Below are 15,034 nucleotides of genomic sequence, written 5' to 3'. Positions count from 1 at the left end.
AAGCAAAATTGTGCCCTGGAACGGTTTTCTTTCTTTTTCATTTACTTGGTCCCTTTCAAACTCCTGCCTACCAAATGTAGTAATAACATGTTCAAACATCATGATACTACATATGGTTGCTGATGGTTTTCACGCTGCAGTGTAAGTGGTAGCCATAAATTGATCCCTATGGTAGATACATAAGCACTGTTTGGTGGGTGACATTGCTTTTCATTTTCCACTGCTATGTCATGTGATTTGATATGGAGTTTGGCAATAAATTAGATTGCGTACGAGGACAAAACAGATTTCTTTGAGTTACTTTACTCAGTTGAGTAAACTATGCAGCAAGCAGAAAGGACATGTATGGGGGTGGATAGCTCCTTTCACTACTGCAGAGAGATAAGGATTATTCTGTAAATGATCCAATTCATTTGTTACTGTATATTGTGCAGTTCCACATTTGCTTGCCCTGTAACAAGTTCTGGAGCAGGATTTAAATTCACTGCACGTAGCTATCTTTAGAGCTCACATCTGGATGGCACTGCAGGAGCATATTGCTGAAAGCAAACAGACTAGCAGTTCTGATGGTAACAATGGAGTCTGAGAAAACAGTGGATGCCTAAATAAGATTCCATTAAAAAAGGGGGAGCGAGAGGGATGTCTAATGCAGTCTGTTTAATGCAGAACTCTCCAGAGAGTGAAGTGGGGATTATGCCTGCTGCCCTTCTTATTAAAGACTGGGGTAGGAGACGCTTGTTGGGTGAATGGTACTCTATAACAGATGCTCTATTACTCATGAATACGTTTCTAATTATATCTTAATGATCTCAGCTGCAAATAGGAAAACAAAAATCTTTGTCTCCCGGAGTGGCTACCTTAGTGGCTGCAGGATTGGCAACGTTTAGATTATCCATCTCCTCTCACTAATCCCAGGGGACTTCATTGTGAGAAATGAGACTTGTTTATGATGGTGAATTAAATTGCTGTAAAAGGTTATTTCAACAGACAGTTGGGAAATCATAATAAAATAATTTAGTAAAAATGGGAGCTAGAGTATGCTTAATGAAACATGATTAGATTTAATTTTCTTGCTATTTCAATCATTAAAGGTACATTATCCTTTCTCAGACCTCATTTGGGCTCTTTGCCACAGACCCACTCTTAGTAACAGACTGAAACTTGCATGTTCCATTAGGATATGAAAATGGCTAATGATACCCTACTCTCCTCTCCCTGACTTTTGTAAAATTTCTGTTACCAGCTTTTCAGATATATTCTAGCTGTTTTCCTCTTTCATCCTTTTATTTCCTCTCACATTTATTGCACACATTTTTCAGTATGAATAACTATTCAGGGAGACTAGGTTGAAGGAAATGAAGTAAAAGACTAATGTAGTTACCTTAATAACTATAAAATGGCTGCTTATGGGTAATTAAAAAATTAACTCCTTTAGTTGTTGCTATGAGCCTGTGTTCTAACAAAGTTAATATTTTAATCAGTTCATATAAACATGTTTCTATGCTATCTTAATCCAGTGGTCCAACTATTATATTGTTGTCTGGTGGTGGTGGTTTTTTTTCTTTATTCTTTCCTTTTTACAGTGTAATGACACATTGTGTGACATTGTATATGGCTAAAATTTCTGTCTGGCCTCTAGTGATAATAAATGTAGTTGTCAATGATATTTTATGCCTCTCTCTCAGTATCAAAATGCTACTTTGATCTAAAACTATCCAGCTCCTCTTCAGGCTATGAGTTCATATGAGAATAAAACTACTCTTTGTTGGTAGACAACTTGGGCAGAGCAGCAGTACCTTGCTGATAGGAACTGGTTGTGGATCCATGGTTTTCAGGACACAATCGTCTTGTTTGAAGGAGGAGGCACTTGGGTTATTTCAGTATTTCATGATATTATTCCAATTTGGATGTAGGTTTCACTGAGAAAGGTTTCTTGGGTTCAGAGTGAAATTGCTGCACAAAGTGGCATGGAAGGCAGAGGAGAAAGGCAGACCTCAGGGTAGCCAGTAGTCTGTTAATCAAGAATGCCTTAGGGCAAGGGGCCAAATGCAGATGCCAAGTTCAGAATTGACCAGAGGGAATGGCTGATGATGGGTTTCTGAAGCTCAAAATTAGTATTTTGACTACCAGGCAAGATATTTTACTAGTATCTTTCCCCATGTACTACTGAAGTTGCTTCAGTTTGTATATATTAAATTTTTCTTGTAGCAGAGACTTCTGATGATCTGGACTTTCACTTAAAATGAGGAGAAATAGAAGAACTTCAGTCCTCTATACTTCTTGTGAGATAGTGAACTGCTGTGGGGTACAGGTAGTGGGAGAATGTAGGGAGTGTGTCAGTGAGCACTAGGAACATTTTTTTAAAGTCTTGAACATTTGAGGGAATGGAAAATCTAGCTCAGCTTTGAAACAACACAGTCTCAAGTAATTAATTTTTCAGTGTTGCTAGAATAGTTTCATTTGAATTTTGTATGTCATAGTTAAAATAATTTGCCAGAAAGTATGTGTGTATATATACTTGTGTGTGCGCGTGTATTTAATGTATCCTTTCTTTTAATGCAACAGACATAAATTATCATATAATAATTTAGTGTCTGTTTACTATTGAAATGAGCTACATGACGGGGGCAAAAAAGAGGTCACTTTTTCGGGGTTGAAGGCACTATGTTCACAGTGCCTTCATAGTGTATCTCCTATGTTTCCAGGCGATAACTTCCTTAACAGTGACGAAAAACAGGAAGGTTTGAATTCAGCCTGTGCCTGGAAGAAAACACGTATTGATGACTGGAATATATCTCTGTCATTCATTAGAATATATTTTTGTAACCTACACCAATTTTCAAACCGGTATTCCTAAAGTTCATTTCTTGAATCGGTATGTAGGCACCAAAATAGAAGTCACCTGGGGAGAAGAGGTAAGGTGAGACTATGAAGAAAACTATGATAAATCATTTGGAGATTATCCTGGAAAGGTATGCAAATTAAAAAATTATGTTCTACATATTTTTAATAATAGTAGTAATAAAATGCAGAATAACTTCCTCTGTCTTTGAGAAAGAAGTAGGACTTGGTTAGAAAAGCTTCCTATATTCCTGATGTTAGTCATTCTTGATTCTGTCTTTGATCCATCTGTTAATCTCCTATAAAAATGGAATAAATTATGGGTAAGATCATATGTAGCAGCGAGAAGTATACTTTCTTTTAAGTCATAGCATCTGATACTGCTTTGCAAATGCATCTGAGAAGCAGAATTGGTGTCCTTTCCTTGTATTCTTGTAGATCTGAGTTAAGATCAGCTTTTAAATTCAAAGTTGTGCCCTTGCTTGTCTTTGAAACATAGGAGATGATTTCAGAACAACTGAGAGTAAGTTTTTGGAAGTGGTGTGCTTGGCTTGTGCTGGGCAAGTGCACAAAGAGTACCAGTGGGGTACGAGCTGACCCTGTAGTGCCGAGTAGATCTGTACCATGAATATTTCAAACTGTCTACTGCCTGTCACTATCGCAAATGCCACCATGGCAGCAAGACTCAGGCCATTCTAAAATTCACTGTGCTATACCTTTTTTATACACTCAGTGAAGTAATTTCTGGTTTCTGTCTTTTCTTCCTAGTTTGATATTCTGGGTGAGAAGAACTGTTCATGCTTTATGTCTGTGTCTCTTATTTAATAACAGCTGCTATGTCAAAATGTGGCTGTCACTCACGTGACTGTATTGGGTTTGTGTGGCAAGGTTTTGGTAGCTGGGGGGCTATAGAGATGGCTTCTGTGAGAAGCTACTAGAAGCTTCCCGTATGTCCAAAAGACTTAATGCCAGCCAGCTCCAAGACAGACTGGCTGCCAGCCAAGGCCACCAGTGATGATGGTAGAGCCTCTGGGATAACATATTTGACAAGAGGGGAAAAAAAAAAACAGCGCAACCGCAGCCAGAAAGAGGAATGAGAACATGGGAGAAAAACAACTTTGCGGACACCAAGGTCAATGAAGAAGGAAGGGGAGCAGGTGCTCCAGGCATTGAAGCAGAGATTCCCCTGCAGCCCCTGGTGAAGACCATGGTGAGGCAGGCTGTCCCCTGCAGCCTGTGGAGATCCACAGTGGAATAGATAACCACCTGCAGCCCATGGAGGACCACACACCAGAGCACGTGGATGCATGAAGAAGGCTGTGGCCCCATGGGAAGCCCACGCTGGAGCAGGCTCCTGGCAGGACCTGTGACCCCATGGAGAGAGGAGCCCACAGTGCAGCAGGTTTGCTGGCAGGACTTGTGACTCCATGGGTGACCCACACTGGAACAGTCTGTTCCTCAATGACTGCACCCTGTGGAAAGGACCCATGCCAGAACAGTTCATGAAATGTAGCCCATGGGAAGGACCCACACTGGAGAAGTTCATGGAGGACTGTCTCTCATGGGAGGGACCCCATGCTGCAGCAGGGGAAGAGCATGAGAAGGAAGGAGTAGCAGAGACTGCTGGTGAACAGACCGCAACCCCCATTCCCATCCCCCTGTGCCACTTTGCGGGGAGGAGGTAGAGAAAATTGGGAGTGAAGTTGAGCCTAGGAAGAAGGGAGGGGTGGGGGGAAGGTGTTTTAAGATTTGGTTTCAGTTCTCATTACCCTACTCTGATTGGCAATAAATTAATTTCCCTGAGTTGAGTCTGTTTTGCTCATGACAATAATTGGTGGGCGATCGCTCCCTGTCCTTATCTCAACCCATGAGCCTTTCGTTATATTTTTCTCTCCCCTGTCCAGCTGAGGAGGGGGAGTGATAGAGTGGCTTGGTGGGCACCTGGTGTCCAGCCAGGGTCAACCCACCACAGTGACTAAATCATAGAATTGTTTGTGTTGGAAGGGACCTTTAAAGATCACCTAGTTCCACGCCCCCTTCCTTGGGCAGGGACATCTTTCACTAGATCAGGTTGCTCAAAGCCCTGTCCAGCCTGACCTTGAACACTGCCAGGGATTGGGTATCCACAGCTTCTCTGGGCAAGCTGTGCCAGTGTCTCACCACCCTTTATAGTAAATGATTTCTTACTTATATGTAATCTAAATCTACCCTCTTTTAGTTTAGATACCGTCTTAAACTCACAAGAATAGCAATCTATTAGCACATACAAATTTATATTGCTATAAACCCCATATTGCAAGTATGTTTTTAATTATTATTATTATTGTTGTTGCCATTCTTGCTAGCTGTTATTTCTTTCTCCATTTTACTTTCTTATCAGTTCTGGTTCAGATGCTGCTTCATAGCCTAGCATCACAAGCAGACCACTGCCAGCTAAAGAAATGGTTGCCTTCCAATATCAGTGAATTTTAGTGGCTGGAGGATATAATTCCTGTGACTGATGTTGCATTTATGCTGTCAGTATTTTATAGAGCTAAAATGGGGCTGTCACTTTGTAAGTATTTTGCTGAAATACATACCTGAAATATGACCTACTAAAGTGAACTTCATCACGTTCGCTTTTTTGAGGGTCACAGGTAGAGATGGAGTAAGTATTAAATGCTAAACAGGAAGAAAACAAATAAATAAAGATCACGATGAAAGGAAAAAATGTTATTTCTGTCTCGGACCAATGTAACCAAGATACGTATGCTGCCTTTGGTTCTGCCACCACAGGCAGAACTAACTTAAAATCAAACTCTGTGGAGTCTGGAAACTGCAGCAACATCCTAGAACAATTGAAGCAAGGATAAGGTACTGTCATTTAGCCTTGAAGTTCTGTCATCTTAGTCTCTAGATTTGTTTATTCTTTTTAATTTTTCATCCTAACTACATGCTGTTCATTCTGGTAAACAATAGTAAAGCAAAATCATGTTAACCTTGCACAGAATGTCATTAAGCAGTAGGGTTGGTGGCTTGTTTGTTAGACACCAAGTCAGGCTGATTATTGGATTGGATCTTTGTGGGAGAGTTTTGGATAACAGTAAGCTTCCTTCTTGTTGTGTCTACAAGAGAAAGCATGATTCTAGTATTTGCATAGAATAAGAAACTGTATTTCCTTTTATTTTTTTTCATTCCAGTTCAGAAGTTGTCTGGCTATGAGTCCAAACTGCTCCTTACAAATATTCCCAAATGTGGCTCTTAGTATCAGACTTGTTTCTCTGAGAGCAATGAGGTTTTGGTGGCTATGAACCAAAAACATTCGTTAGGCCTGGATTTCACAAATACTTGTTTTTGTAAACTGACATTAAGAGAAGTAGCAAATACTTCAAGTCTTATTTAGCTGAAATATTTGTATCAAATTCACTCAGGAGAGTTGTAATCACTGTGGCACACACAGAGTTAGTACTAGTATGAATTCTAATCTTGCCTTCAAATTCTCAATCTTTGCCCCAGCATCATAGTTCAATTCTGTTCGGACCATTGATTTTCACTTTCACCTCAGCTCTATTCTCGGACTTCATATACTGAGCTTGGCATAAGAAGAAAACGCATTCATCCTTGAGTTCCTGAATGAGTGCCAAGATAACGCTGTGATACAGGGGGTGTGAAAGTGTGTTTGTGTAATACATACACTGCTTATCAGGGAACATTAACTTGAGATAGAATTGAGAGTGGCGATTATATACCACTAATTTATAGAAGAAGAAACTTTACAGAGATAGTTTATGCATACACCCTAGTCCTGTATTTCACAGAGATTTTGTAATATACCTAAAATATTTTTAATTTCCTGGATTTGTAAGTATTTAATAATTTGATTATTTTAAAGGTTTGCTAATCTTCATGGTCCTTAACTGATTTAAAAAAAAAAACAACACAAACCACAACAAACATATTTGAGTGTACCATCCATTATACTTTTTTTTGAGTGTTCAGTCATCTGGAAACAGTAGTGCTAAAATGGAGAAAATACCCAATTCTCTAACCTTCTGTAATGTCAGAAGGAAGGGAGGAGGCTGGTGATTTGAGAGAGAGTTGTTATAAGTGTTAGGCCAGTCATGGGTTGTTTTGTCTTGACTATGAATCTTAAGCAAAGAAAAATCATGCCAATCTCCCTATAATATTTCTTTGGAGCATATATGAATTTCATTCTTAAGCAAACAATTTTGGTGTTGAGAGTTAATGTTTATTGAATAAAACACCAAAAGAAAAGCAGTGTGATGATGAGTAGAGTTATTTAACAATTTTTAATTTACACTTAATAAACACAGTGTTTTGCTAGATAGGGTTTTCACTTACAGCAATCAGTTCCTAATTTCTCTTGCCTTGTCTGCCTAGTGTCGTAGTAGGAATATAGTTTGCTTAGAGCGTAATTGCTTGTCTGTCTAAGCCCAGGACAGGAACATGAGAGAGATGCAGTCTCTCTCGTGGGATAATAATGCTGGCTGTATTATTCTTCAGCACTTCTGCCAGTTTGCTCATTGAGGAATATTGTTAGTGCTCCCATTTCCTGCCTTGTGGCTTGGTGCCTTGGTATAAACTAACAGAAGATGTAGCTTGCTGCTTATAGGAATAACTTGAGTGGGGGAAGGCTGCGAGATGAATTTGTTAGGGTGTCCATACACAGTAGTACGTGTACTTTGAGCTGAGTGAAGTGTTGATAGCTGATACAGTGATTGTTGAGTATGTTTGTTCTCTAAATGCATGGGAAAATGCAAAACCTCTATGAACAGATGTCCGAGTTTGAGATTAACAGGCTGCCTTAAAAAAAAATATAAAAAGGTGAGACTTTCCTAATGTCTTTCAGACCAGTAATTAATTATTTAAATAATCCCTAAAAAACCCTAATAATTGACATTAAGAAATAATAAAATTATTTAGAAGATGCCAAGTGTAATGAGACTATACCATATATCAAGCAATAGAAGATTCAGTAGATGCTTCCTTTTGATTTAACAGCTCTTCATTGTTTTCAAGTTTAATGTAATTTGAATTATCTATTTATCAACATTCTGTGTTGCATTTGCAGATTGAATAAAGGTGAATGTGTGAAAAAACAATGTATTTCAAACTAAATAGTATTTTGAGGGTAGAAGACAAAGAAAGGGTAAAAAAAATAAAATTAAATATGTAAATGTATTTTTCCTGCCACTTTTGACAGCTTGAATGCATCTCTCCTCAGCTCAACTAGGTAGAGAAAAGCATCCTTTTCTCATTCAGACAGATTCTACTTCTCTGCACTTTTTTGTCAGCCCATGGTGTCTCATTGAACACTTTTTTTGCCGGTACCACTGAGTTTTAAGATAGTCTGTGAGTATGAAGAACAAAACATTCAATATGAGATTAAGATGGACAATGGATGTTTTTCCTGTCCCTTTTACTTCCTCAGAAAAGAATTTTTTTCCTCACTTGGTGTTTTTCAGTTGTTAGGGAAAATGTTGGGAAAGGTATTTCAATTTTGACTTTGCTTACCTCAGTAGGCAGTGTAAACTGCATCAGTATCAGTTTTCGCTTTTAATTACTGATTTAGCAACTAGTTAGCTATAGAGAAGGGAGCAGGTTCTGGGGGAGAAGAGACAGAGACCCATTCCTTAACAGCTGGTGATAGACTAGAGAATGCAGAGTATAGGAGACCAATGCACAGCCCAATTCCAGCAGAGACTTGAAACTAATTTTTCAGTGTCCTAGGTGAGTGCCCTATCTTAGGACCATATTCAGCATATGTGTCTTTTCATGATTTTTATCAGAAATTCCATTCTGAACCCTTCAAACATTTTCCAGTCAAAAATTTTAATATGATACTCTGGATAAGTCTAATGAATGTATGTTCTCTAAATTAAAAACATCACTTCAAATTCCCCAAACTCATCTAAACTTCTTTCCTTGTAGTGCCAAAGTGTCTTTTACATGAAAGCAAAATCCATGTGGAAAAAAAGATGTCAGTCGATTGGTATCTGTCATTCTGAAGTTTTTTAAGAACTAGTTTTTAATTAATGCTGAAAACACAAGTCTGAGAAGTGAGTATTTTGGTATGGAAATTTCTCGGTGTAATGCTTGCCGGCAGCTCTCAACTGACTTTGCAGTTCAAATGCTTCACTGATACTTGAGAGTCTCCAAGGCATCTTCAGATTTATGATACTAAATATGAAGTTACTGCTGTGGTGGTATCAATTACTTTCAGAACTTCATTGCTTCAGAACATACCAGCATGAATGCTTCTAGGGTGCTAGAATCTTCCTTGATATGAGGATGTTTAATTCTCCAGAGTAAGATATGTATATAGTTTCTTTTCCATACTGTCTATTCAGTCTTGAGCAAATTTTTCTTTTAAGGGAGTTTCTGAATGTTATTCACAATGAATAGCTTTAATACTCAGGAAGCTAATTGCTTGGATACTTCTTTCTAGGTAATGGGAAAAAATATGTTTTCATAGGAAACTGCTTCACCGTGTCCTTCTCGTGAAGGAGCCTAACTCTGCTTGAGGCAGGAGTCCTCACAGGGAGAGAAGACTGTCTCTGTTGACAGTAAAGAAAATTTCCCTTGAGAATGATTTCTTTCATTAAGGTTTTCAGGAACAAAAAGGGATGCTTTGAGGTTTCATGGGTGCCAGAAATTTAGGTGCAATTCTGTAGGAAGAAGAAATGACTTTGCATTTAGAGATTTGCTGCTGAATTGCTTTGCACTTCATCTGTAACAGTGAATGTAACATTGCATGGCTGGTTATTGTTTTCTGTATTGTGCTGCAACAAATTTATCCTGTCTTTGTCCAAAAATTAGACAAAAAATGGTACATGAATTTCACTGAATCAGACCATTAGTTTCCTGTTGTTGTTTTTTTTTTTTTTATTTTTGATGACTGATTCACAGAATATTGAGTAACAGAAACTTTCATGCCAATAGTTGGGGTTTTTTGTTCAGTTAAGTACAAAGCAAAAGCAAGGACAAAAAGGAATCCCCAAGATTTGGGATCTTGGTAGTTTACACTATAAAAATTATATGTTAACTTAAAAAGTTTATCATTATCCTGGAATCGTTCCATTTTCATCATGTATAAAGTAGTATTGATGACAAGCCTTCATATGGTTTCCCTCTTAATAACCTTGAAGATTGTCTACCTCTAATTCTGAACAGATTTAAGCATTCTTCTCTTTATTTAAGTGTATAAATCTCATGCTTGCTGACATAGGGCAGTCTTGTAATCCTTAACTCGCTACTTAAATTTTCATTCTTGAATTAGCATAGTTAATAGAATTTCTACAAGTTTGAAATATGTAGTGGTCCTCTTGAAGGAGGAAAAATAGTTATCCTATTAATAGGTGGTGTTAAAAATACTGGTCTTGTTCACAGTGCTTGCATGGGCTCCATTCTTTGAAGTTGTATTCTCACAGGGTTTGGGAATAAAATGAGAAGAGAATGGACACTGGCATTATTTATATTTTCAGTTCTTAATGTTTGTTGTACGAAAGAAGTACTTGTATGATCTTGACAGAAGCTGGTTTTCTAAAAGTAACAAATTTCATTTTTTCATTCTGCAGAGGCAATGTTCTTTAGAGCTCTGTTTGTTGTAAATGTCACCTTTCCTCCTTATGCCTCGTGAGATTCTGACCATTAACACAGAAATTTCATTCTTATCTCCAAGATAACAAGGAATTTGGGGAAATGAAAATGATGTAACAAATCAGTTCTAGAATAAAAAGACAGATTGTTAGGTCTCTGAAAATCTGAACTTACATGGCAAGAGAACGCAGTTGTAAATTGATATACTTCTCAAAAACGGATGTACTTCTCAAAAAGTATCTTGTGAAATTTTGCATCACCTGCTGCAGTGGGTAGGAGAACAAAATCTAAGACTAACACTACTGCTTTCTCTTGGTTGGTACCTGACATCTCAGGTTTTTATTAATGGTACTCATTCTCCTTCATCAGTCCTTCAAAATTACTACTGTTCCCCTGTCCTCAGTTGACTTTGCCTAAGCACCTGGTGACTGAGAATACAGATTCTTTCTTTCTTTTTTTTTGGGGGGGGTGGTGGTGGAGGTGTTGGGGGTTTTTTGTTTTTGGTTTTTTTTTTTAATAAATATTCCAACAGGAATTTCTCTGAAAGTTGCCAGACTTCTGATCTTCATGTGTGGACTGCATATATCACTGTTGACAGTGATATATCTGATACATCTAAGAAGCGTGATTATTCCAGAAAGTAGTTGCTCCTTACTGTATGACCATACCTGGAGGAAAATATTTGGAAGTATTAGCTTTGTTAGAACTGTGCTTTTGAAAAAGACTGATTTTTGAAAAGCAGAGTAGCAAGAGACATGGCTGTGCTTGCTTACTTCTGACTTAGGTCATCAATAAGGAAAATAGTATTACCTTAATGTTAGAGATCCATATTTCTATGCTTTCAGTTTATGCATAACTGGTCTTATGCATCAAAAGCCACAAAATGTTAAAGACCAGATTAGCCAGCTACGTATACAGATGGATTAAATTTGTTTCTCAGTGGCCTTCCTCTTGCAGTTGAAGAACACTGCGTATGCAGTTGTGAATGTCCCTTGCAGGCCATTTCTGACAGAAGGTTCTACTGTTACGTCCAGAAAAGTTCCTGATCCTCTCTTTCATATACGCAAAGTAATACAGTATATCAAAATAAACTGGGTTGAATGCAATATTAAACTGTGCTCTTGTTAGAGGTCCTTGTTTAGTATCAATGCTTTGGTTTATTTTATCTCAACTATACTGTGCCAAAGAATCGTCACATAAAAATGGCATCTTTTAGTAAATATGATTTGGATATGGTTCATTTCTATGATTTGCTTCAGTGGATTTAGTGTATGAAGAATCAAGCCTCCATCTTGTTACATCCCCTTATTTACCTAACTTGCATTCATAGGTCATACATAAGCTTGAGAAGGAGAGCCCGTTTATAGTTAAAGTTTAATCACTCTGATTATATTGAATGAGCAGTAGTACTGTGATAGATAGTGGTCCTTAGATTTAATTACAACATATCTGTAAACATAGCATTTAGTCCATTTTCTTCTGGATTCTTAGATACATGAGTAGGAGGCATGTATGTGAAGTCTCCCAAATTGGTAACCTCTTATCACGATTGCTATTGCTTTTGTTATCTAAAATGTAATTAAAATACTGTAGTTTGACTATGCTGTTCTGAGTTCTAATCTACTTAAAGGAAGAGAAATGGCAGCTTTAGCCATAGTATCTTGCCAAGATTTGTACTCCCACTTTGCTAATTCACACCCTTTTACCTAACTGGCTTTAAAAAACACTTCAACTGATTTCTTTCGTTAACTTACCACCCTTCAAAATCAGAATGAAAAGTTTAATGGCCTAAATACAGTGCAGTCCTATTTGAAAAGCCTGATTTATCTTCTGTGGTTCCTTTTTTTTTTATATATATATATGTCTGCACACTAGTATTTCCTTGTTATGTCCTTGGTATTTCATAGTTGTCCTTTTTAAGCACCGAAGCAATTAGTTTTGAGAAGGCTGATTCTTCAGGGTCCAGTGCTTTCCTGCCTTTCATTCACTGAAGCTGTACATTTTAATGAAGTTGTTTCATCTGTGTTGCCAAACACTAGAATTTTGCTGCTTCAATTCTAATTATCTCTGCTGGCAAATGCTATGTTTTATTAAAGCTGTCAAGTGCACTGTTCATTAAATGTCCACAGTCTGTAGTGCTGTGCACACAAATTAGATCAGCTCTGCTCCTTGATAGCCTATGAAGAAGTGAAACATTTTTATAGAAACCTCTAAAATTGAGTCGAATAGCAATCAGTGATGACTTAGATAAGTAAAGCATACCTGTAGCTTCTTGAAACCTAGTATCTTGTCAAAAAGCATCTGATACATATGTTAAAACTCTAGTAGTACAGCTGAGTATACTGTTCGTAAGATTATTTTGTTCATTAAGAGAATATTTTCCTTCCTCAAGATATCTACATTACGTCTTGAATTCTAGTTTATATGTGTTTAGGGTAAGATAAGTTTTGTTACATAAGCTTTGCTATAAGTAAAAGCATCAGTGCTAGTCTTTAAGTAGAGGGTTGTATAGTATAATGAGTCTTCATCAAAAGCAAAGATGGCTTCATTTTAATGTTACTAAACTGGTGAATGCAAAAGATTGCTATTGTAAGGAACCACCAGCTTCTCCTGTAAATGCATATCTCAAGGGAATTTTACTAGAAGATGTTTACTTCAAATATATGGAGCAGTAATAGAAATGTTGTACTCGCAAAGAAAATATTTGAGTTAGCTCTCATTTTGGTGCTTGTGGAACCTTTTTGCTTTTATTAATTTTATATTCTCAGGGCATGTATCGCCTTCAATAACACAAATAGTCATCCTTACTACTTAATGTATTGTTTTCTAAATGTTCTTTAGGAGAATTAATATGATATTGTGATGATAAACTACCAGATAAACACGTTGTTGATCTTTTGAAAAAAATGTTTTTCTTACCCTTCAGCTATCTGTAGGAAATACCTTCAAATTTACTTTTAGTACCATGGCTTTATGGTATCTCTTTTCTGTATTGGTTACCTTATCTTTTGAAGAATGTGGTGTTTATACTTTCCAACATTGCTTTTAAATTTATCAGTCTGTATTTTAAACCTTCAGAGGAACAGATATTTATTGTACTCTTTATAGAATTCATAAATGACATCTCAAAGTGCTATGTAAAGTAAATGGAACTTTGGGGCTCTAGGATATAATTTAGGGTTTGGTAGGAAACTACAGTCCTTCAAAAGTCTGGGAGCCACACTTCCTTGTCTCTTTGCCTTATGATCCAGCTTAAAGTGGTCTAGTACAAATAGAAAATTCATACAGCCTGAAGTTGAATAGGTGGCTCTGTATGTTTGTGTATTTCTTCATCTATTAATGTATTATGCCATATCATGTATATTACAGGAAATAATAGCATTTAATTTTAGGTTTTGCATGCAGAAACAGAAATAGTGCTCTCAAAGCAACCGTCTGAGCCTCTGCCTGTCAAAATCTTTCCTTCAGTAGTTAAATGTTGAAAGGAAAACATTTGGTCTTCACATAGCGTGACCTGTTATACCACTGTAACAGAGGACTTTCTGAAGTGACATTGAAGATGCATTTCACAGTGTCCTGAATTTTATTAGACTAGTCAAAAAATAAAAATCAGGAGTGTCTCACTTGAGAATTTCTTGCAACCAGTTATATGATGTTTCCAGGCAGGGATTCAAATAGTGTGGCTTATCCTAAATGTAGTGCTGATGACTTAGCCCTGGCCCAGCCAAAAAAGTGGCTTATATACTAGAGATATCACTCTGAATGGCATTCATAGGTTGACTTGAAGCTGATTCTTGGAAGAATAGTAAAATACGTTCTTTGTTATTGCTGCTGGCTAACAGTCAAGCAGCCTAATTCTGCACCAGATATGTTATTTAGATGATCAATGAGATTACCTCAAAGTAGGACAGATTGCTGCTGCTGTTTTCAAGCAGACATCTGAGACAGAAGGTCATAAATACCTGAGCAAAGAATTGTAGAAAATAAACTGTTCTTGGCCACCAGTGCTTATGTCCTAAAGGAACATTCAGGGAGAATGTTTGTTTGACTGTATTCAAGGGCTGAAGTAATTTTTGTCATCACTGGTCAACTTCAGACCAATAAATTTAACTTTTTTCAAAGGCCTACTGTCAGACAGGAGATGGATCAGAATAGATGACATTTTCTGTGGCAGTGAATTAGTTGAGTGATAACAATATATTGAAAGATTTGATGGGAAAGGGAAGCGTGGAAGTTACCTAGGTGCATGTGAAAAGTCTACTATATGTGAAATATGACAGTTTTTTCCTGATGTTGTTATTTTCACTTTGGATGTATGTTTCTATTTGGCTTTGAGTCTGAAAAATAGGGCAAAATATTTCCTGAACCTTCTAGGGAGATTTTAAATTTATTCAGGCTTATATTTATATCTAGACTCAGATTTGGAAAAACTTGTCCTATTTTGGTTTCGTGGAAGTTGCCCGAGTTATTACTGTCACTAGCATGAATAAATAAATGTTTTGATTGCACTGCCTTATCCACCCTTTTCAGGTTGCGTGTGCAAGTGTGTTAACGATGATAGAGGAAAGTAAATTTCTTTATAAACCCTGATGCC

The 15,034-nt window shown here is 37.2% G+C and overlaps 1 protein-coding gene across 1 annotated transcript in view; it reads left to right on the top strand.

Annotated features, from left to right (window-relative positions):
* ULK4 (unc-51 like kinase 4) overlaps nt 1–15,034 on the top strand; it is a gene marked incomplete at its 3' end in the record, with an annotated part of 257,242 nt that overhangs the window by 149,237 nt on the left and 92,971 nt on the right. The gene's annotated exons all lie outside the window — the stretch shown is intronic.

The sequence above is a fragment of the Phaethon aethereus genome (genome assembly GCF_964289735.1).
Source record: "Phaethon aethereus genome assembly, chromosome: 2".
NCBI lineage: Eukaryota > Metazoa > Chordata > Aves > Phaethontiformes > Phaethontidae > Phaethon > Phaethon aethereus.
The sequence above is the reverse complement of the archived record's forward strand: the minus strand, read 5'-3'. Positions and strand labels throughout refer to the sequence as shown.